The 22,782-nt window shown below is 39.7% G+C and overlaps 1 long non-coding RNA gene across 1 annotated transcript; it reads right to left on the bottom strand.

Moving 5' to 3' along the window:
- Positions 1 to 97: 97 nt before the first annotated feature.
- LOC113875058 lies at positions 98 to 22,712 on the bottom strand. The gene is made up of 2 exons (XR_003506142.1): positions 22,614 to 22,712; positions 98 to 396 (listed from the first exon to the last, which is right to left on the bottom strand). It is a non-coding gene; the product is annotated as an uncharacterized LOC113875058 (long non-coding RNA).
- Positions 22,713 to 22,782: the final 70 nt, after the last annotated feature.

The following is a 22,782-nucleotide window of genomic DNA, read 5'->3' on the forward strand; positions in this document are numbered from 1 at the left end:
CATTTTACCAGCATTTGTGGAAAATCAGTGTTACCAAGTGGCACTTGGTGAACAGAATGTTTTAGCTGCTAATAATAAAACCCATTCACACTGTGACTAATACTGAAACAATTGGGAAATTTATTATATCATATAACAAGGAAGTTCATAGGGAGGGCAAGGTTGATAGATGCTGTTGCACAACAAGGTCATGAAGGATCCAAGGCTCCTCCAATCTTTACTCTCTCATCCTTCAGAGAACAGCTTCCTCCTTGGGCAAGAGACAGATGATAGCAAAAAACCTTGGCATCACAATCCAAACACGCCAGTATCCAGAGAAAGAAGACCACTCTTAGGGATGAGGAAGTGCTTCTAAGAACCCTGGCACAAGTGGTCACATTCCTAATTTGGAACCAACTGTGAAAAGAAAATAGAATTATAATAATTAGTTTAGACTGGTCATCTGAGGTGTATTAAACATCAGAGTCAACTATTTATACTAAGATTTTGCTTTTGTTGAGACTTCCTCAGTTTCCCCTTAAATTGTCTGTAAGTTATAATGTCATAATTATCGACTGATATCACAAAGGAGATACTGCATAATCTTTTTGCTCATCTGTTTCGGTAAAGAGCTTTTTTCCTTCTCCCATGCCATGAACCAGAACTGAGGTACTACTGTCCTTCTGTGATGACCTAGAAGGAAACAGGTATCTGAATACTTAGCTTGTAAATCAAACTTATAAAGTGATGAAAATGTCTGGGAGAGAAATAAATTCACACTACCTATGCCATGCACATGTGAACCAGTTTAATCACAGGTTAAGTCAGTATGATTAAGGTTTAGAATTAATGGGATAAGTACTTACTGTTGAACTCAAGGGAGTGGGGGTTGTGAGAGGAGACTGTGTGACCTGTCTTGATTCCAGAAAGACAGACAGTTCAATTATGCGATGACATTTATCTAGCATCACAATGAAGACTACAGGTTGAGGGGTGACGAGTAGCAATTGCAGGTTATGGGTTACAGTGTGCCTGTCCATCAGCAGGCCTGGGTTAACTGTGCCACGGACACAACAGGGGAGGGCCTATACCTTTCATTCTTAAAAGAAGTAAACAAGTTCAGGTCCTGCCAAAGATCACTATTTCCAGGCACCTAAACTCACTAGCAGATTTGTGTCTCCATTCCTGACAGGTCAGACAAAGGTGCTGACAGAGCTTGAACTATTAATTAGAGCAAAAATGCCTGGAAGCACCCAAAGAGTTTTTATTTGGGGAGGTTACTTTTTACATGTGTTAAACGGGAGAATCTTTGAAATTCTAAAGTGAAAAAAAAATACAATGAAATATATGGACCTTGTCCATCAACAGAGGAAGGGATAAAGATGTGCTACATATATGTACAATGGAATATTACTCAGCCATAAAAAAGAACAAAATAATGTCATTTGCAGTGATATGGATGGACCCAAAGATTGTCACACTGAGTGACATTAGACAGAGAAAGACAAATGATACATTATATTGCTTATATGTGGAATATAAGATGATGGTACAAATGAGAACTTATTTATAAAACAGAAATAGTCACATATGTAGAATACAAACTTATAGTTACCAAGGGGGAGATGTGGGAAGGCATAAATTGGGATTGACATATATATATATATATTGACATATATACTCTACTATTTATAAAATAGATGACTAATAAGAACTTACTGTATGGCACAAGGAACTCTATTCAGTACTCTCTAGTGAGCTGTATGGGAAAATAATCTAAAATAGAGCGAGTATGTGTACATATGTAACTGATTCACTCTGCTGTACAGCAAAACTAATCAACTACACGCCAATAAAACTGAATTAAGAATATATAAAGCCTCATTTTTCCCTTGGTAACTCTAATTGATTTCACTAGATACTTACAGCAGTGGTATTCAAACTTTTCTGATCATAATGCACAGTAAGAAATACATTTGATACGGTGACCCAACACCCACACATCACTTTATATTTTCTAAAACTGAAACAAAAACTCATAAAACAATAGTTAAACTTTCTAAGTCCATGCTAGTCCTACCCCATTTCATTTAAAAGCAAGTGCTGATTGACACTCACTAAATTGATTCCATGACCTACTAAAGGATCTGACTGGCAGTTTGACAAGCATTGTTCTAAGGTCAGTGGATAAGGAACCCCTGAGTCCCTTAACACAAATCACACCTCTGCTCCTCCATAACAGACAATGGTGGGAAGGAGATCACGGTGGGCAATGGTGAGAAGTGGCCGGCAGGGTGACTGAGTCCCCAGTTTCATTCTCCCTCTTAGCCTCTGGCCTAAGGAAGACAAAGCTCTTCTCTTAACTTCATGTGGCCTAGTTAATTTAAATAAGATTTTACCAGAGGCTGAGGGATGACAAGAGGAAAGTGAACAAGAATGAAATGAGCCTGGAAGATCTTTTGTTAAGATAAGACCCATTCATCTACAGCTTTGGTGGCTAGGCCTGGCTGCCTCCCAGTTGCAGAGGATATCCTCTTTTTCCCTTCCAGAAGGACCCTGAAATGAATTCTCAAGAAACAGAGTAACTCCCAGCCAAATACCTGAAGTTCCCCCTCCTGGCCCTCTAGGCTCTGGTTTCCTATTTCTCACCTCTTCTCTGACACTGAGCGCAGTAAAGACCCGCTCCTCAGCGGGGACCCGCACCCCTAATGTCAGCAGGATGACCTTGCCCTGTGACTTTATCCTTCTGAGTCAATAACGCAAAAGCTTAACATCCTTGGAAGAGATGTACATAAAGAAGTCTTTTGCGAGTTCTCGAAGGACTGATTAAAATAAATACATTAAAATTTCCAGAAAGCAGGCACATTTACTCTGGCCCTTCTGAAAGAATACTGTGATAAACTCAGGTGGGATAGACACATCATTAGAGCAGCAAACACATCATGCTTCCCAAATTTACCTTTTTTTTTTCCTTCCTGAGAATACAGTCTTGTGAAGTCCAACTCACTGTACCTTAAAGGACCAGTTTCTTGCTCTCTCTGAATCCCAGTTTATTCATCCATAAGATGGGACTAAATAATACTCACGTTTGTCAAAAAGGATTACATGAGCTAACTAGATGACATGTATGATTCCTTTAGCTAATCATCAGTACATGGCAGCTGCTGCTTATCTTAGGCTGGTTGGCTATAGACTAAGAAAGCAAACACTGTAAACTTCCTGTTTAACAAAAGAAATCTTAGGTTGCCTGATACTTCCTGGTCTGATGTTTCCTTTGGGAAGCTTTCAATTTGCCTGTTATCTAGAAGGATCGTGGTAGTGTTTAGTTGCTTCAGTTGTGTCCGACTCTTTGCGACCCCGTGGACTACAGCCCGCCAGGCTCCTCCGTCCATGGGATTCTTCAGGCAAGAATACTGGAGTGGGTTGCCTGCCTACCTCCACGGGATCTTCCTGATGGGATCGAACCCACGTCTCCTGTGTCTCAGGCATTGGCAGGTGGGTTCTTTACCACTGAGCCCCCTGGGAAGCCCCATCTAGAAGGATACCACTATCTATATTCTGGTCTGCTCTCTCCTGCTATAATAGAAGTCTAATTGTAAGTGCAGTGGGTGTAAAAGAAAACAAAAGGGTAAACACAGGATTTCATATGTTTCTTTCTAGGAATAGAAAGAAAAATGCCCAGTTTAGTGCGCCTAGGGGCTGAGACCACTGCAAGAGGCCTGTGCCTCCACTCCCCCTCCAGCCTACCAAATTTGTATGCCAGATGGATTTCCTAGAGTTCTGATTGTGTCACTTCATTGCTCAATAAATGACCTTAGGTCCCCACAACCTACCAAAGAAACTTGGAGCCATATTATTTTGGTATTGAGTATAACTATATGAAGGAAAAGAGCCTAACTTGCTTTTGTTTTGTGAAATTAAATTCATGTTTTATTTTATGCGCGACAGGAAAAATTTAAGCATAATACACTGTCTTTGCCCTTTGGCCTCCTCCCTCCCCTCTACTGTGCATTGTGTCTGCATCATGCATCAACCACGGCCTCCCAGGAGCGAAATACCTGCTCAATCATAAAGAGCAACATTCTCCTGGCATCAACAATGTGACTCCTCAAATAAGAGCATTCATCCCTTCTTGATCTTGTAAGGGGTCACAATGACCGACCACTTTGTACCTGCAGAGCTGGATTGTGTAAACTGCCAATAATACATCATTAAATGTACAGCCTTCTGTCCAAAATAACCTGCATCACTGGGTTTGGACGTCTAATGAGTAGCACATTTCTCAGAGCTTTCTGAGAGGTTGTTCACGGGCGATAGTCCTCAAACTGGCTCGAATACAATTTTCCATTTCTTTCTTAAATCAACTAATAATTCACAATGTTTTTTAAACAATAAAATGTTTATTTTTGTTGTTGGAGTCAGTTTGCTTTTTTATATTTAAAAAGTTTTATTTCTTAAACAATGGTAGGAAAAGTGCTTTGTTTTTATCATTATCCTTGTGGTGAACTATATACAAAAAAATAATTTACCATTAGTTACATTTAGTGTATTCACAGTTTGTGCAACCATCACCACTATCTAGTTCCTGAATATCGTCATCATCCCGAAGAGAAATTCTGTACCCATTAAACAATTATTTCTTGTTTCTCCCTCCCCCCATTCCCAATCTTAGGGAATCCGTAATCTGTTTTATGTTTTTAGGACTTTGCCAACTCTGGTTATTTCAATAAATGAATCATAAAATATTTGGCATTTTGTGTCTGGATTCTTTCACTCAGCATAATATTTACAAAATTCCTCTATGTTGTAGCATGCACCATTCTTTTTTTTTTTTTACCATATGGATATACCTTAGATTATGGTATATCCATATGGTAAAATGGATATGGATATACTATTATATCCATATATACCATATGGATATACTAGTCTAATGACTATTAGTCATCTCTAATGACTATTGACGTCATTTAGTTTTGCATGTTCTTGTTGGTCGTTTGTATGTCTTCTTTGGAGAACTGTCTTCACAGATCCTTTGCCCATTTTTAATTGGGTTATCAGTCTTTAATTATTGAGTTGATAGAGTTTTCTATATATTCCAGATACAATACTCTTAGCAAATATGTGATTTGTAAATGTTTTCTCTCGTCTTGTGGATCATCTTTTCACTTTATTTACAGTTTCATTTGAAGCAGAAAAAAATTTAATTTTGATGAGGTCCAACTTATCTATTTTTCTTTTTTGCTCGTGCTTTTAGTGTTGCATCTAAGAATCAATTGTCAAACTTGAAGTCAAGAAGATTTACCTCTATTTTTTCTAATGCTTAATAAATTTAGCTATTAAATTTAGGTCTTTGATCCATTTTGAGTTAATTTTCGTACACAGTGTGAGATAAGGATCCAACTTCATTCTTTCACATATGGCTATTCAGTTGTCCCAGCATCATTTGCTGAAAAGACTATTCTTTTTCCATTGAATGGTCTTGGTACTCATTTTAAAAATAGGCTGACCATAAACACATGGGTTTATTTCAATTTAATTTACCCCTAAGTATTTTATTCTTTTTGATGTTATTATAAATAGAATTGTACCTTAATTTCATTTTCTGACAATTCATTGTTAATGTATAAAAATACATTTGAATTTTGTATATCAATCCTTCATCCTGCAATTTTATTATACTAGTTTATAGTCTATATTTTTGGGTTTTTTTGGGGGGTGCTTTTCTTTTTTTATTTAATTCTTTGCATACAAGATCATGTCATCTGTGCATATGGTTTTACTTCTTCCTTTCCAATCTGAATTCCTTTCTTTTTCTTGCTTAATTCCTCTGTTAGAACCTCTAGATTAATGTTGACTAGAAGTAGCAAGAGTGGATATCCTTGTTTTATTTCTGATCTTAGAGGAAAATCATAGTCTTTCACCATTAAGTGTATTGTTGGCTGTAGGCTTTTCATAGGTGCTTTTTAATAGGTTGAAGAAGTTCCTTTTTATTTACTAGTTTGCTAAGTGTTTCTATCATGAAAGAATGTTGGATTTTGTTAATGCTCTTTCTGCTTCTACTGAGATGATCATGTGGTTTTTGCTTTTTTAAAAAACAAGTATAGATGATCCACTCCAGGATTCTTGCCTGGAAAATCCCATGGACAGACAAGTCTCGTAGGCTATGGTCCATGGGATTGCAAAGAGTCAGACAAGACTGACGTTACTTAGCATGCATGCACACAAAGTTGATTTACAATGTTAGTTTCAGGTGTACAGCAAAGTGATTCAGTTATAAACATATATGTAGATATCTACATTCTTTTAAAAATGCTTTTCTATTATAGTTTTTTCTACAAGATATTGAATATATTGTACTTCCTTGTGCTATACAGTAAATGCTTATATATTATATATTGTATATATTGTAGTGTACATGCTAACCCCCTACTCCCAATTTATCCCTTTCCCCTCCTTCAAGAAACTCAATCGTGAATATTCATTGGAAGGACTGATGATGAAGCTGAGGCTCCAATACTTTGGCCACCTGATGCGAAGAGCCGATTCATCAGAGAAGACCCTGATGCTGGGAAAGATTAAGGGCAGGAGGAGAAGGGGACGACAGAGGATGAGAGGGTTGGATGCCGTCACCAACTCCAGGAGATGGTGAAGGACAGGGAAGCCCGGTATGCTGCAGTCCATGGGGTCTCAGAGTTGGACACGACTGAGCGACTGAACAACAACCTCTTTCCCTTTGGTAACCATGTTTGTTTTCTACGCCTGTGAGTCTGCTTCTATTTTGTAAATAAGTTCATTTGTACTATTTTTTATTCCGCAGGTATGTGATATCGTGTTTGTCATTCTCTGTCTTATTGGCTTAGTACAGTAATCTCTAGGTCCATCCATGTTGCTGTAAGTGGTATTTCATTCTTTTCTATGGCTCAGTGACATGCCGTTGTATATATGCACCACGTTCTTTATCGACTCATCTGTTAATGGACACTTAGGTTGCTTCCATCTCTTGGCTATTTTAAGTAGTGCTACTATGAACACTGCGAGTTTTTTCTCCCAGTGCATAGGTTGTTTTTTTTGTTTTGATTTTTCCTTTTAATTTTATTGATATGGTATATTACATTTATTGATTTTGAGAATTAAGCCAATCTCACATTCCTGAAATATATCCCATTTGGTCATGGTATATAATTCTTTTTATATGTTATTGGATTCAATTCTAGTATTTTGTTGAGGATTTCATTCATAAGAGATACTGGGTTTTAGTTTTCTCTTTGTAATAGCTTGTTTAGTTTTAGAATAGCTCTGTCAAGTCTTTTAAATCATGGTAATACTGGACACGATAGTATCGAATGAGCCCTATAGAGTGAGCCTGCAAGTGCTCCCTCAACTTCTATGTTTTGCAAGTGTTTGTGATGAACTGGTACTAATTCTTCTTTAAATGTTTGGTAGAATTCATCAGTGAAGCCACCTGGGGTATGGCTTTTCTTTGTGGGTATAAACAGAGGGAAAGGGGGCAGGGCACAACCTTTAAAAGAATGACATAGTCACGCTGCTGCTGCTAAGTCGCTTCAGTCGTGTCCAACTTTGTGTGACCCCCATAGACGGCAGCCCACCAGGCTCCCCCGTCCCTGGGATTCTCCAGGCAAGAACACTGGAGTGGATTGACATTTCCTTCTCCAATGCGTGAAAGTGAAAAGTGAAAGGGAAGTCGCTCAGTCGTGTCTGACTCTTTGTGACCCCATGGACTGCAGCCCACCAGGCTCCTCCATCCGTGGGATTTTCCAGCAAGAGTACTGGAGTGGGGTGCCATCATAGGATATGACAAAAACTGGTCAGAACCATCTAGGTCCAAGATGACTGAAGATTCCACTTCTAGTGAAACTTGAGCCTCATTATACACTCATTGCATTATACTCATTTACATTAGCATCTAAATGACACAGCCACCAGTGCCACGACAGTTCTGAAGCTAACCATAAAACGTCAAAAAGTGGGTGGTGGCCCCTGAGGTAGAATCAGTCTCCCACTCATTAGCCCATGAAATTACTCAGCCCATAAAAATTAACCACACCAAGACAGGGCCTCTCGCCTTCTGAGATGGCCCATATTCTGTGGGTGTGTTTCTCTCTAAATAAATCCACTTTGTCTCTCGTTGAATTCTGAGATAAGACATCAAGAAACTGAGCTTCATTAAGTCCTGAGAACAAGTGTGTGATCTCAATTAAAAGATTGTGGGTTCAAGTCTCAGTCTGAATTGCAGTTTCAGGTACTTTTTATTACCAATTCAATATGCTTATTATATGTCTCTTAAGATTACCTATTTCTTCTTGAGTTAGTTTTGGTAGTGTCTTTATAATAATCTCTGCATTTCTCCTGTTATCTAATTTATTTATTGGCATATAATTGTTCATAGTATTCATTTATAATCCTTTTTATTTCTGTAAGTCCAGCAAGAATATCCCCTATTTCATTTCTGATTCTAGTAATTTGAGTCTTTAAAAATTTTTTTCTTGGCCAGTCTAGCTAAAGATTTGCCAGTTTTGTTGATCTAGTCAAAGAACAACCTTTTGTTTCCATTTATTTTTTCTATTGTTTTTCTATTCTCTACTTCATTAATTTCCTCTCTAAGCTTCATTATTTTCTTCCTTGTTTGCCTAAGATTTAATTTGCTCCTGCTTTTCCAGTGTTTTAAGATAGAAGGTTAAGTTATAGATTAAAGAACTTTCTTTTAATTCAGGCATTTTAGGCTATAAATTACATTCTAAGTGCTGCTTTAGCTATATCCCATAAGTTTTGGTATGCTGCTTCATTTTCATTCATCTCAAAGTATTTTCTAATTTCACTTTGGCTTTCTTCTTTGACCCTTTGGGTACTTAGGAGTCTGTTTTTTAATTTACTTATGAATTTCCCCAGATTCTTTTTGTTACTTATTTCTAATTTCATTCTTTTGTGAAACAAAATTCACATTTTATGGCAAGACAAAAAAAATTTAAATAAAATTTTCTTTTCCTTTTTTCTCCTCTTTCCCCCTACTGTACATTGTGTATCCGTATTTGAATCAACCAACCCTTCCCCACTGGCAGAAATTCCCACTCAAACACTAAGAGCAACATTCTCTTAAGACAACTCCTTAAAGATAACATTCTTTCTTGATATGGGGCCACACTCAGATCTGGATTATGTAAAATGTCAGTAATACATCTTTTGATGTATAGCCCTCTGTCTCAGAACAATTCCTCTATAACTGTGTATTGACTTCTGATGGGCAGAACAGTCCTCAGAGCTTTCTGAGATACTCTTTTCTAGGTTATGATCCTCAAATCATGCTCAAATAAAAATTTCCATTTCTTTTCTTAGACTGATTTTTCTCGACACTTTGTTTGAGAACATATTTTGTATTATTTCTATCCTCTTAAATGTATTGAAGTTTACCTTATGGCTCAGCATATGGTCTATCCTGGAGAATCTTCCATGTGTATTTGAGAGGACTGAATTCTGCTGCTGTTGGGTGGAGTGCTCTCTCTGTATCTATTAGGCCTAACTGGCTTATAGCATTGTTCAAGTCATCAATTTCTTTATTGGTCTTCTATCTAATTGTTCATTTTTGAAAATGGAGAAGTCTCCAATTATTATCGTAGAACTACTTTTCCCTTCATTTGTCAGTTTTTGCTTTATGTATTTTTGATGATCTGTTGCTGGATGCATGTATGTTTATAACTGTCATGGCTTCCTGATAGACTGACCCTTTTATCATTATGAAATATCCCTCTTCATCTCCAATAACATTTTAATAGACTTTGTCTATTTTGTCACATTAGTCATTTTAGTTTCTTTTGATGTTTGCATTACATATCCTTTTCTTTTCCTTTACTTTCTATTTATTTGTATTTTTGAATATAAAGTGTCTAGTTTTATAATAGCTTCTTCTGTAGACAATATATAGTTGAATCCCTTTTAAAAGTCCAGTTTGACAGTGTCTGCGTTTTGATTGGATCGGTTCATCCACTCACATGTCAGGTTACTGGACTGCATTTACATTTGTCATTTTTGTTTCCTATATGTCTCATGTGTTTTTTGTTCCTCTATTTTTTTAGTGCAAAAACACACAAAATGGACTGCATATGTTTCAAGTGGGGTAATCTTAGTTGTTCCCAGCTAGTATATGCTGGTTTTTTAACCCAATGTTCAATACAGTATTATTGATACTAGATGATGAATACAGTAGTCTGGCCCAGTGGTTCTTAAAATGCAGAGCAAGATCAGGATACGTAATTCCCAGCATCACATGGGAATTTGTTAGAGGGAAAAAGTTAATCTCTGTTATCAAACTTTGTTTTGAATCCCAGCTCTACATTTATAGCTGTGTGATTTGGGGGAACTCACTAAAGCATGTAGCCTTTTTTTCCTCATTAATAATCCTGTCTTACACTGTGGTCATGAAAGCTGTAAGAGACTAAGTGAGATAAGGACTGCTCCTGATTTTCTTTCTCACTGCAACAAAATAACAAAAGCTTCTACCTGTTTTCTCTGTATTTTCAGTGTAACTACCAGCAGTTTAAATTACTTAAACCAATTCTCATTTTAGCAATTATTGAGAGGGACAAATGCAGAAACAGGAATAGGAATAGAAAACATCAAGTTGTGTGGTAGGTTAGCAGAGAAAAAGAGAAATTCAGTCTGAACTCATCTCTCAAGTTGCCCAGAAAAATTAGGTGGCAGTTTAAATATCATTCTGGATGCTGATATATGCTCAAGGTCTGAAATTATAGCAATTAAAAAAACTCACTATTTCTCTGCATTTTTAATTTTACTGAGAGCACAGCAATAATTCTGTAAGGTAGACTAGGCAGGCATTATTATCTCCATTTTGCAGGGACCTAAATCTCAGAAGGATTAAGTGACTTTTGGTGGGAAAGCTGGGACTGAAGCCAAGTCGGTTAATTGCAAATTACACTTATCACAGTACTTGAGAAGCTCTCAAAATAAAGGTCATATGGAAAGGATAAAGGTCATGCTATGTATCTCAACAATACTAGTGAATGAATAAATATCTGATTTACAAGTAAAAATCTTGTTACGATGAACATCATCGTAGAGATCCTAGTTAAATGAATATCCATGTATTTGCAATACAGGAGTTGAGGGTAAGAAGTGTGTATGTGGATATTTGCTCTGATTAAAAGTTTGAACAAGAGGCATAATGTTTCTGCAGTCTTCATAATTTGCATTGACTATACACAGACTTTGTGGCGGTACATACATTGTTCACTACACTATTTGAAGGTGTCACTGAGTAGAATCCATGTACAGATGAGGCCATGTGTAAGTTTATCAGACCACATTGCTCAATCTCCTTAGCATGCTAGACCATAAGACTCTTGAGGGCAGAGCCCTGTTTTTGAATGAATCATCATTCAAAATGAATAAATTTTGAATATCACTAATAAATGAATCAATACATGAGTCTGTGAGTGAATGTATTTCCTTTAAAATCATTCTTTGTTTACTCTTGTCAAAAGCACCTTTCTCTATTTCTGACTCTTTAGAGGTTAGAAACAGACCTATTCTCTCCTGCTGGCTGAAAATATTTCCACCTAATCACCTCATACTTGTCAGAATGGCCATCATTAAAAAATCAACAAATAACAAATGCTGGAGTGGGTGTGGAAAAGAGAACCCTCCTGCACTGTCGGTAGGAATATAAGTTGATGCAGCCACTATGCAGAACAGTATGGAGATTCCTCAAAAAATTAAAATATAATTACCATGTGATCCAGCAATCCCACTCCTGGGCATATACCAGGACAAAACTCTAATTCAGAAAGATACATGCAACCCTTGTCCAAAGCAGCGCTATTCACAATAGCCAAGACACAGAAACAACCTAGATGCCCGTTGACAGCATAATGGATAAAGAAGATGTGGTACATACATATAACAGAGTATGCATCATGAAAAGAATGAAATAATGCCAACTGCAGAAATAGAGATGGACCTAGAGATTATCATACTAAGCAAAGTAAGGCAGAAAGAGAAAGACAAATACCATGTGGTATCACTTATATGTGGGGACTAAAGTATGACACAAACGAACCTACGTATGACACAGAAAGAGACTCACAGACAGGGCACAAAGTTGTGGTTGCCAAGGGGGAGGGGCGTGGGGGTGATGGACTGAGAGCACAGGATTAGTAAATGCTAACTATTACATGCAGAATTCGATAAACAACAAGGTCCTACTATATATACTGTTTATCAATAAACCATAATGGAAAATAATATGGAAAAAGAATACATAGACATATGTATAACTCAACCACTTTGTGTACAGCAGAAATCAACACAACATTGCAAATCAATACACCTCAATAAAATAAATTTAAAACAAACACCCAAAAACACTAACAAAATATTTCCACCTAAGCCCAGACTAAATTTCTTCCAGAGCCTCTTTTCCCTCTACCACTGGTTTATCCCCTAAGTGACAGTTCAAAATGACTCTCAGTCATTCGGACCCTGTGTTGGGACCCTGAACTGCTCACCTAAATTTGCTTACCACCACTTTCATTATCTTACTCAGTTCTTATGAACCAAGTTTCTGATCAAAATCAGCCCTTTCAAGGCTCTTTCTGGTGCTCCCTGTTCCCAAGCGTTTTATTTCTTCAACACCTTTCATGCATTCATTATAGTGCTGCATATTTAAATAGAGTTATTAGTTAATTAGTCAGTTAAGCAAAAAAAAATAGTATTCTTATTTATGTTTGTAAATGTATTGCTAATAAATGCTGTTGGAAATAATTTCCCTTTCAGGGTGAAAGAATGAGGGAAATGGGAAAAAAGAATGTTTTTTGAAAATCTACTTTGTGTCAGTTACTTTCCATGCATTTAATTTTCAAAAATAAATTCAAGTAAGGCAGACAGAGACTAATTGTTCCTAAATATCCATCCTTCTCTTCTTTGAAAAATAACAGGATTTTTGGTAGGCACATGACTATACAGATAAGGCCTCCATTTCCCAGCCTCTCTTACAGGTAAGCACATCACAGTGATATGCAGAGCAGATACACAGAACTTGCAGATGGGGGAAATTCCCAGGTGACCCAGTGGTTAGGACGCTGCGCTCTCACTGCTGAGGGTCTGCATGGAACTAAGATCCTGCAAGCGGCACAGCGTGGCCAAAAAATAAAAAAGGACTTGTAGATGGTATTCTGCAAGGAAAGAAATATGCCTTCCTGTTTGCTTTTTCCTCTCCCTGCTGAACTACATGTTAACTTTCACCTTGGGCCACGTGGATGAAAGCACCACATTATGGATGGCGGAATAATAAGATTAAGAAGGGAATGGCTACCCACTGCGGTATTCTTGCTGGGACACTTCTACGGACAGAGGAGCTTGGTGGGCTACAGTCCTCGGAGTCGCAAAGAATCAGATGTGGCTGAGTGACTAACACTAAAACCACAGAGCCTGTGCATCGGCCCTGGACTGTATACAATGGGACTGCCGCATGAGCAACAAATAACTTCTACATTGCTTATGCCTATCAGCGAAGTCTCATTATAGTTTCTGAGTCAAGTTTTCGCTTACCACCTTGTACAACCTATGTGAGTGGCACTCCCTGGAGTTGTGCGACTTGGCAGTTTTGAACTCACCTTCCGACTAACAGAGTAAGGTGAAGACAAGCTCAGAAAGATTAAAAACTTCTCTGAAGTCAAACTTTTAAGTGATAAAGTGAGACTGAACTCAGATATACATGAGGCCAAGTTGTGACAACACTAGATTCTACCTTAGATTGTCACTCTGTGAAATGTTATCCAGAAGAAAAGTTCCACTGCCTATAGTAGATATACTGTTATATCTACTACTGCGGGCAAGAATCCCTTAGAAGAAAATGGAGTAGCCCTCAGAGTCAACAAAAGAGTCTGAAATGCAGTACTTGGGTGCAATCTCAAAAACGACAGAATGATCTTCATTTGTTTCCAAGGCAAACCATTCACCATCAGAGTAATCCAAGTCTATGCCCCAACCAGTAATGCTGAAGTAACTGAAGTTGAATGGTTCCAATAAGACCTATAAGACCTTCTAGAACTAACACCAAAAAGAGATGTCCTTTTCATCATAGGGGACTAGAATGCAAAAGTAGGAAGTCAAGAGATACCTGGAGTAAGAGGCAAATTTGGCCTTGGAGTACAGAATGAAGCAGGGTAAAGGCTAACTCTCTTGGCAAAGAGTTTTGCCAAGAGAACGCATGGTCATAGCAAACACCCTCTTCCAACAACACAAGAGAAGACTCTACACATGGACATCATCACCATGGACATGGTCAACACTGAAATCAGATGATTATATTCTTTTCAGTCGAAGCTAGAGAAGCTCTATACAGTCAGCAAAAACAAGACCTGGAGCTGACTGTGGCTCAGATCATGAACTTCTTATTGCAAAATTCAGACTTAAACTGAAGAAAGCAGAGAACACCATTAGGCCATTCAGGTATGACCTAAATCAAATCCCTTATGATTATACAGTGGAAGTGAGAAATAGATTCAAGGGATTAGATCTGATAGAGTGCCTGATGAACTATGGACAGAGATTCATAACTGTACAGGAGGCAATGATCAAAACCATCCCCAAGAAAAAGAAATGCAAAAAGGTAAAATGTCCGTCTGAGGAGGCCTTACAAATAGCTGAGAAAAGAAGAGAAGCTAAAGACAAGGGAGAAAGGGAAAAATATACCCATTTGAATGCAGAGTTCCAAAGAGTAGCAAGGAGAGATAAGAAAGCCTTCCTCAGTGATCAATGCAAAGAAATAGAGGAAAACAATAGAATGGGAAAGACTAGAGATCTAGGAGATGGTGAAGGACAGGGAAGCCTGATGTGCTGCAGTCCATGGGGTTGCAGAGTCAGACACGACTAAGTGACTGAACAACAGCAACAAGTTATACTCTTACAGTGTAAGGGAAGTGGCTTCAATCCCCACTTAAAACCAGCAATAATGGCTGCACGGGTATCAGAAAAAAAGTGAGTGTGCCAAGGACGTGTGCTGTTTTTGTGACAGCAATGGTAATAAGGAATCCAATTTGATTGTACGGCTGCAGCTCTGTAATGACGCTGCATCACTGTGTGCAGACTTCATGTCAGCTTTCCTTCCTAATTCTCTTGCTTCCCTCCCTGGACAAGCTCCTTCTTCCCATCTGTTCCCAAGAAACCACATGGCTGAGTGCGCTCCGAGGAGAGCAACACTTGACCTTTAATAAGGTTAAGGACAGGGAGGGGCTCAGTGAGTGCGCAGCTGAGAAAAAGACAGTAACTCTGACATTCATTTTGGAGAGAGAGACAAAAGGAGAGTTAACAGGTACTGAGTGTCTACTATGTGCCTGTGCTAGGCTTCCAATGTATACTGTGTCATTTAAACTTTTCAGTAACCACAGGATACAGGTATTGTTCCCACTTAATCAGTGAGAAAACAGACTCTAATACAAAGTCCCGTACCACGTGACAAAGCAATGGTTTGAAACCAGGTCTGGCTTCAAAATCCATGTTCTTCCAGTTATACCCTGAGGCCTTTAAACTTGTTAAAACTGTCTTTTCTTGTTTTCAAATAAGAAAACAAGGAGTGACTCCTTTCCCTGTTTTCTTGTTTGTCTCCTCTATGTAACTCTGAAGAGCATCTGGTTACCTTAAGAAATTTTCCAGGCCTTAATGTGTTTGACATGACCAATAAAATATTCTGCAGCACTCGGGGATTCAGCTGGTCTTCTGTCACAGGGCAATGAAAGGTGCCAGTTGGCAACAAGATAAGGAGCTTAAGCCAGAATGCAAATTAGCACACTACTTCCTCAAGAGACAACGCTCTACCATGGAAAAACACCCTCACCTGAACAGGGTGTTCAGCCACAGGATTGATTTCATTCTCTTTGCCAACTGATCATAGTTTGTTGACCTGTACTGTTCTGATCACTGTGCTTTGGGAGAAAATAGAGTGCATTTTCACAATTCCATTTGGAACACCTCTACAATGAGAACGCGTTACTCCATTTTCACTTTGTAAATAGGAAAAGAAAGAGAAAAGCTAAGTTTCAAAAGAAAATGCGTAGTCTGATATAAAGTAAAAATATTAATCAGGATTCATCGATTGAGTCATTCATCCATTCATTCAAGACTAATATACAAAGAGAGATATTTAGGAGTCTCTGCCTTCTTCCCAGGAGGGAATGAGGTAGTGAAAGTGTTAGTTGCTCAGCCATGTCCGACTCTTTGCGACAACATGGCTTGCCAGGCTTCTCACTTCATGGAATTCTCCAGGCAAGAATTCTGGAGTGGTTAGAAAGCACCAATTAAAAAAAATAATAATAATTACAGTGAAATGTGATTATCGCTGATTTCCTCTTTTTCTTCCCACATCAATTAATCACCATATTCTTTAGGCTCTCATCTTCAAAGCATAACCAGAATTTTCACTTCATCCTTCTACCCAGGACAACTGCACTCACTTAAGTCCAGAGGATGCCGCCTGCGTTTCAGTCCCCTTGAACAGAGTCCTGCCACCACAGCTCTCCACCCCGCGCACTGCCTCCTCTGTCTCCCTGCGCAGAGCTCCTGTCGTCTCCTCGAACAGCTCCTTGTTTCTACTCCTGCTTGCCACACAGCGCTCTCCACACAGCAGCCAGTGTCACTCTGCTACTCACAGGCCTCCGATGGTTTCTCACCCAAAACACAGGAAAACATCAGGTCCTTACTGGGCCTGCAAGCCCCACCTTATCTGAAGCAGGCAATGAGGTCATTTTCTCAATATGACAGGGGATAGGCTGAGTTGGGGACAGGAACAGCATTGTGAGCGACTGTAATAGTCACACATTGAGAGGAAGGGGAAGGGTTGTTGACAGGGAAAAGGGTTGTCGGGGGCCCAAGACTCAACTGAGATCATTGATTTCTCATAGTTCTAGTCTGAAATGTGCAGTTTTCTCTAACCACACCATGAGGGTAGGGTCATTGTAAGGGTACGGAAAAATGCACAGTACTTTCTGTTGCAACCCAAACTCTTCCAACACTTAAAACAACAAACATTTATTATTTCTCACGATTCTACGAGTCAGCTGGGTGGGTCTTCTGTTCTGGGCGAGCTCACTTGGACTACATGGTCTAGGATGGCCTTTTTAAAAAATACCTAATGGTTGGTAGCCAGGTTGTTCTGGAGAGACCTCAGCTGGGCCTTGTTATTTCCCCTTCAAATCATGGCTCCTCTCCAGCAGGCTAGATCAGGCTTCTTCAGGAAGTGAGCTCAGTGTTCTGAAGAGCAGAGAGAGTGAGCCCATGTGTGCAAGCATCTTTTAAGTCACTGCCCAACTTGCTAATGTCCCTTGATGAAAGCAAGTCACACTATCAAGCCCAGAGTTAGTGTGAGAGGGGACAACGCATGGTCATAGATAAAGGCAGGTTGGAAAAATGGGGGCAAATACTACCATGAAGGGTAAATTGCACACTGAAGTAGGTTTAGGGTTTTCTGGGCAGGGTCAGAGAAGGCTAAGGCTTCGAGGAAGTACAGAGTTTTGGTGAAAAAGTATGTTGTTCACATGAAACAACCATGAGCTGTAGCTGAAAAGAAAAGGAAATGAGATAGGGGTGTTTACAGACTGGGAGAAAATGATGTTACAACAATTCTGGAGATGGTCGGGGGAGATGTTCCCACACCAACAAAAAACTCTTGGCCACCAGCTGGTTATCCTAAATTTAACTTGATTCACAATTGGAAAGTAATGCTCAAAATTCTCCAAGCCAGGCTTCAGCAATACATGAACCGTGAACTTCCTGATGTTCAAGCTGGTTTTAGAAAAGGCAGGGGAACCAGAGACCAAACTGCCAACATCCGCTGGATCATCAAAAAAGCAAGAGAGTTCCAGAAAAACATCTATTTCTGCTTTATTGACTATGCCAAAGCCTTTGACTGTGTGGACCACAATAAACTGTGGAAAATTCTTAGAGATGGGAATACCAGACCACCTGACCTGCCTCTTGAGAAACCTATATGCAGGTCAGGAAGCATCAGTTAGAACTGGACATGGAACAACAGACTGGTTCCAAATAGGAAAAGGAGTATGTCAAGGCTGTATATTGTCACCCTGCTTATTTAACTTCTATGCAGAGTACATCATGAGAAATGCTGGACTGGAAGAAACACAAACTGGAATCAAGATTGCTGGGAGAAATATCAATAATCTCAGATATGCAGATGACACCACCCTTACGGCAGAAAGTGAAGAGGAACTAAAAAGCCTCTTGATGAAAGTGAAAGAGGAGAGTGAAAAAGTTGGCTTAAAGCTCAACATTCAGAAAACGAAGATCATGGCATCCGGTCCCATCACTTCATGGTAAATAGATGGGGAAATAGTGGAAACAGTGTCAGACTTTATTTTTGGGGGCTCCAAAATCACTGCAGATGGTGACTGTAGCCATGAAATTAAAAGATGCTTACTCCTTGGAAGAAAAGTTATGACCAACCTAGATAGCATATTGAAAAGCAGAGACCTTACTTTGCCAACAAAGGTCCATCTAGTCAAGGCTATGGTTTTTCCTGTGGTCATGTATGGATGTGAGAGTTGGACTGTGAAGAAGGCTGAGCGCCGAAGAATTGATGCTTTTGAACTGTGGTGTTGGAGAAGACTCTTGAGAGTCCCTTGGACTGCAAGGAGATCCAACCAGTCCATTCTGAAGGAGATCAGCCCTGGGATTTCCTTGGAAGGAATGATGCTGAAGCTAAAACTCCAGTACTTTGGCCACCTCATGCGAAGAGTTGACTCACTGGAAAAGACTCTGATCCTGGGAGGGATTGGGGGCAGGAGGAGAAGGGGACGACAGAGGATGAGATGGCTGGATGGCATCACTGACTCGATGGACATGAGTCTGAGTGAACTCCGGGAGTTGGTGATGGACAGGGAGGCCTGGCGTGCTGCGATTCATGGGGTCGCAAAGAGTTGGACACGACTGAGAGACTGACCTGAACAACTGGAGAGGCTAACGGCTCAGTCTTACAAGACTCCCACCACCCTTCCGATGCCAATCACAATTACGTTCACTGGGTTTAAACCTGACATTCAAGATGTCCGAAAGAATAAGGAACAACAAAGTTATATAAATTAAACACATGAAGCACAATGTTATAAAGCAATGTAACCCCAATAAAAAATAGTTTAAAGAAGTGACATAGGGCTTCCCTGGTGCTCCAGAGGTTAAGAATCTGCCTTGCAATGCAAGGGACACCAGTGTGATCTCTGGCATGGGAAGATCCCACATGCCGCAGAGCAACTTATCCTGTGTACCACAACTACCGAGCCCGTGCCTAGGGCCTGTGCTCTGCAACAAGAGAAGCCACCTAAAGAGAAGCCTGCGCACCCTAAGGAAGAAGAGACCCCACTAACCACAACCAGAGAAAGTCCGGGGGCAGCAACAAAGACCCACCACAGCCGAAAAATAAAATAAATAAATAAATCTTTAAAATAAATGACATAAACTGAAAAAAGCACTTTTTATTTCAGAAATAAAGAACATAGCAATCAAACTTTAATCAAAATCACCGATGGATTTAACAGATTAGTCACAGACGGGAAGAGAGAAAAGCAGCAGTGATACCTTACTGTTGCGGTTCAGCCGCTAAGTCGTGTTCAACTCTTTGCAAACTCGTGGACTCCAGCCCAACAGTCTTCTGTCCTTCACTATCTCCCAGTTTGCTCAAACTCATATCTATTGAGTCAGTGATGCCATCCAACCATCTCGTCTTCTGTTGCCTTCTTCTCCTCCTGCCCTCAATCTTTCCCAGCACCAGGGTCTCTTTTCCAATGAGTCGGCTCTTTGCTTCTGGGGGCCAAAGTATTGGAGCTTCAGCACCAGTCCTTACAATGAAAATTCAGGATTTATTTCCTTTAGGATTGACTGATTTGAACTCCTTGCAGTCCAAAGGACTCTCAAGAGTCTTCTCCAGCACCAGAATTCAAAAATATCAATTCTTCAGTGCTCAGCCTTCTTTATGGCCCAATTCTTATATCCATACTAGTTGAGACTTTACTAGGTCTGCTATAGTGACAGCTTTTGTTCCATTTTATTCCATATGAATTTTGAAATTCCTATACAGTTGAGACCTAATAAACTGATTGACACCTCTCATGCTATCTTTTAATGGATATATTTTATTTAAAACTGATGATTGCACCATAAAAGACAACAGTGTTAGAGAAATACAATTTTTAAAAAGCTTTCATTACAAGGCAAAGTTGAGGACTGAAATTTGTACCTCTGACAAATCCCTCAGGTGCTGGTGTCTCCAGAATAAACTAGACGCAACTGACTTCATTAATGACTCCCCTGTGACTCTTGCACTCTTGGGCAGAAAGAGGAATCAGTCTAGGAAGAAAGCAAGTTCAATTTTTATTCTGACTTGGGGGTTGATAAAATTTTCCATTGGGAAATTTTTAAACCAGCAAAGTGCCACCTATGAAGTAAACTTAGTCAAGGCAACTGTCAAATATAGAATTAATGGTTTATTGGACTCAGTACCATATTTGGAAGGAATCACTGATTTCCACTGATCACTAGAAGTCTTGAATCTGTGATGAGACAAGAAAAATAAGGTCTGTAGAGTTTTTCATAAAGCTAATTTAGAATATGGGTTCTTTATGAATTTTTAGAGGGTTTTCTTTTTATTTGGAGGGTCAAAATATAATTTTCAAGTGAAATGAGGCTGATAGAAAAAGGCAGTTGTTTTTGGTTTTGTTTCATAGATTGGTGAAAATTTTAAATTGTTGTTATGTTGATTCCCCAAATTATTTTGAAAATCTAGATCGATCCTCAAAGTTCAAAAGACTGGGACCATCACCAATGTTGTCTATTATTATTTATTCATCCAACAAATATTATGAGGGCCCACTATGTGCTAAAAAATGGCCACAAATAAGAAAACGACTGCACTGCATGCCCTCCTGCTTACAGTAAGAAAGGGACACGTTTACCAGTAGTTACTAACAAGTTAAGTAGTGTTAGTTCTTCTGGGAACAGATGTGAGGGAAGACTTGTTGTCTGGGGAATTAATCTCTTAGTGAAAGAAGAAATGAACCTGAGCTGCTCGAAAATGAGGCTTCCCTGGTGGCTCAGGGGTAAAGAATCTACCTGCCACGAAGGAGAAGCGGGTCCCTGGGTTGGAAAGATCCCCTGGGGAAGGAAATGGCAACCCACTGCAGCATTCTTGCCATAGAGAGAGCATCCTGGCAGGCTACAGTGCATGGAGTCACAAAGAGCTGGACACGACTAAGTGACTGAGAACGTTCACATGCCTTGAAAATGCACAGGTATTTGATGAGGGAAAAGGAATGGAGGCAAGAGACACCTTACTACAAGGAAATTTAAAAAGTTCTAAATGTCCAGACCTGGGATATCCACTAAAGACTAAGGTGTGAGAATGAAAACAGAGGTAAGTCAAGATAAAAGAGGTTTTGTAGGTTCAGCTAAGGACATTTCTGGCCCTAACAATAAAGAACCCACTTGCCAATGCAGGAGACTTAAGAGATGTGGGTTTGATCCCTGGGTGGGGAAAAGCCCCTGGAGGAGGGCATAGCAACCCATTTCATTATTCTTGCCTGAAGAATCCCATGGACAGAGGAGCCTAGTGGGCTACAATCTACAGGGTCCTAAAGAGTCGGACACGACTGAATCGACTTAACACACCCACAAGGACTTTAAAAAAAATAACTGTGATAAAAACACAATGTAAAAGTTATCATTTTAACCATATTTAAATGTACAGTTCAGTAGTGTTAGGTATATTCATACTGTTGTGAACTAAGCCGGCTAGGATTGGAGATTTAGGAAGACTGTTTTAGAAAGTAAGGGTCACAGGAGGTAAAGGATGTAGGCTTTCAGAAGGGCTGAAAGGGATTAAAGGACTTGAAGGCTTGTGGGAGTGATGTGACTCCAGCCAGGTTTCTCGCTTGGTAGCAGAGATTTTTGCCAGAGGGGAACTCAGCATACCACTGGCTGAGTACCAAGTCTACATGGGCCAGTTTTTCAGGGACTCATTACACATTTGAAGCTAGTAGACCACATCTAGCCAGGAGGAATTTCCCTGCAACTGAAATAAACTTTTCCCGAAAAATCAAAGTATCTGGAAACAGTGCAACCATAGTCCCTCAGGAAAACAATGAGAAGTCACTCCACTGAAACAGAAACAAACAACTCCCCTCCCCCCCAAAAATAACCCATCGCCCCCAAAACACCTTTTTATCAATGTATTAGAAATTTACAGAAAAGTACACTAGTTAGTGTACAGCTTGATGGATGCTCACAAGGCGAACGTATTCCACTAACCAACCAGCAGCTTTCAACAACAAGCAAAACATAACCAGTATCTTCAATGTTACACTTATTTAATCTTAATCCTACGAGGTAGATCACACTATCGCCTCCATCTCAAATACAAGGAAGTACAGACAAGCCACAAGGCTAAATATTATTACTGAAACTAGCATAAGAACGTAGGACCTGCTGTCTAATCCCGAATCCCACAGGCTTGGGGTTTAAGAAGAAACAGGCTTGAAAGTGACACGGTGAGTTTAGCTTTGAACGACGCTGAGTGGGCGTCCGCTTCCAAGGAAACCTACTTCCGGACTTCAGAGCCTCGGGAACCATCATTACCAGGAGCCCGCACCTCAGATTACCAGCGCCGGCACTTCCGGAGCTCAGCCTCTCAACTAACGGCCGCGGCATTCTGCACAGCCTCCACACACATGAGGGCGCTGTCGCAGGCACAGTCGGACGCTTGCCTCTCTC

This window comes from Bos indicus x Bos taurus, chromosome 17 (genome assembly GCF_003369695.1).
Source record: "Bos indicus x Bos taurus breed Angus x Brahman F1 hybrid chromosome 17, Bos_hybrid_MaternalHap_v2.0, whole genome shotgun sequence".
Classification (NCBI taxonomy): domain Eukaryota; kingdom Metazoa; phylum Chordata; class Mammalia; order Artiodactyla; family Bovidae; genus Bos; species Bos indicus x Bos taurus.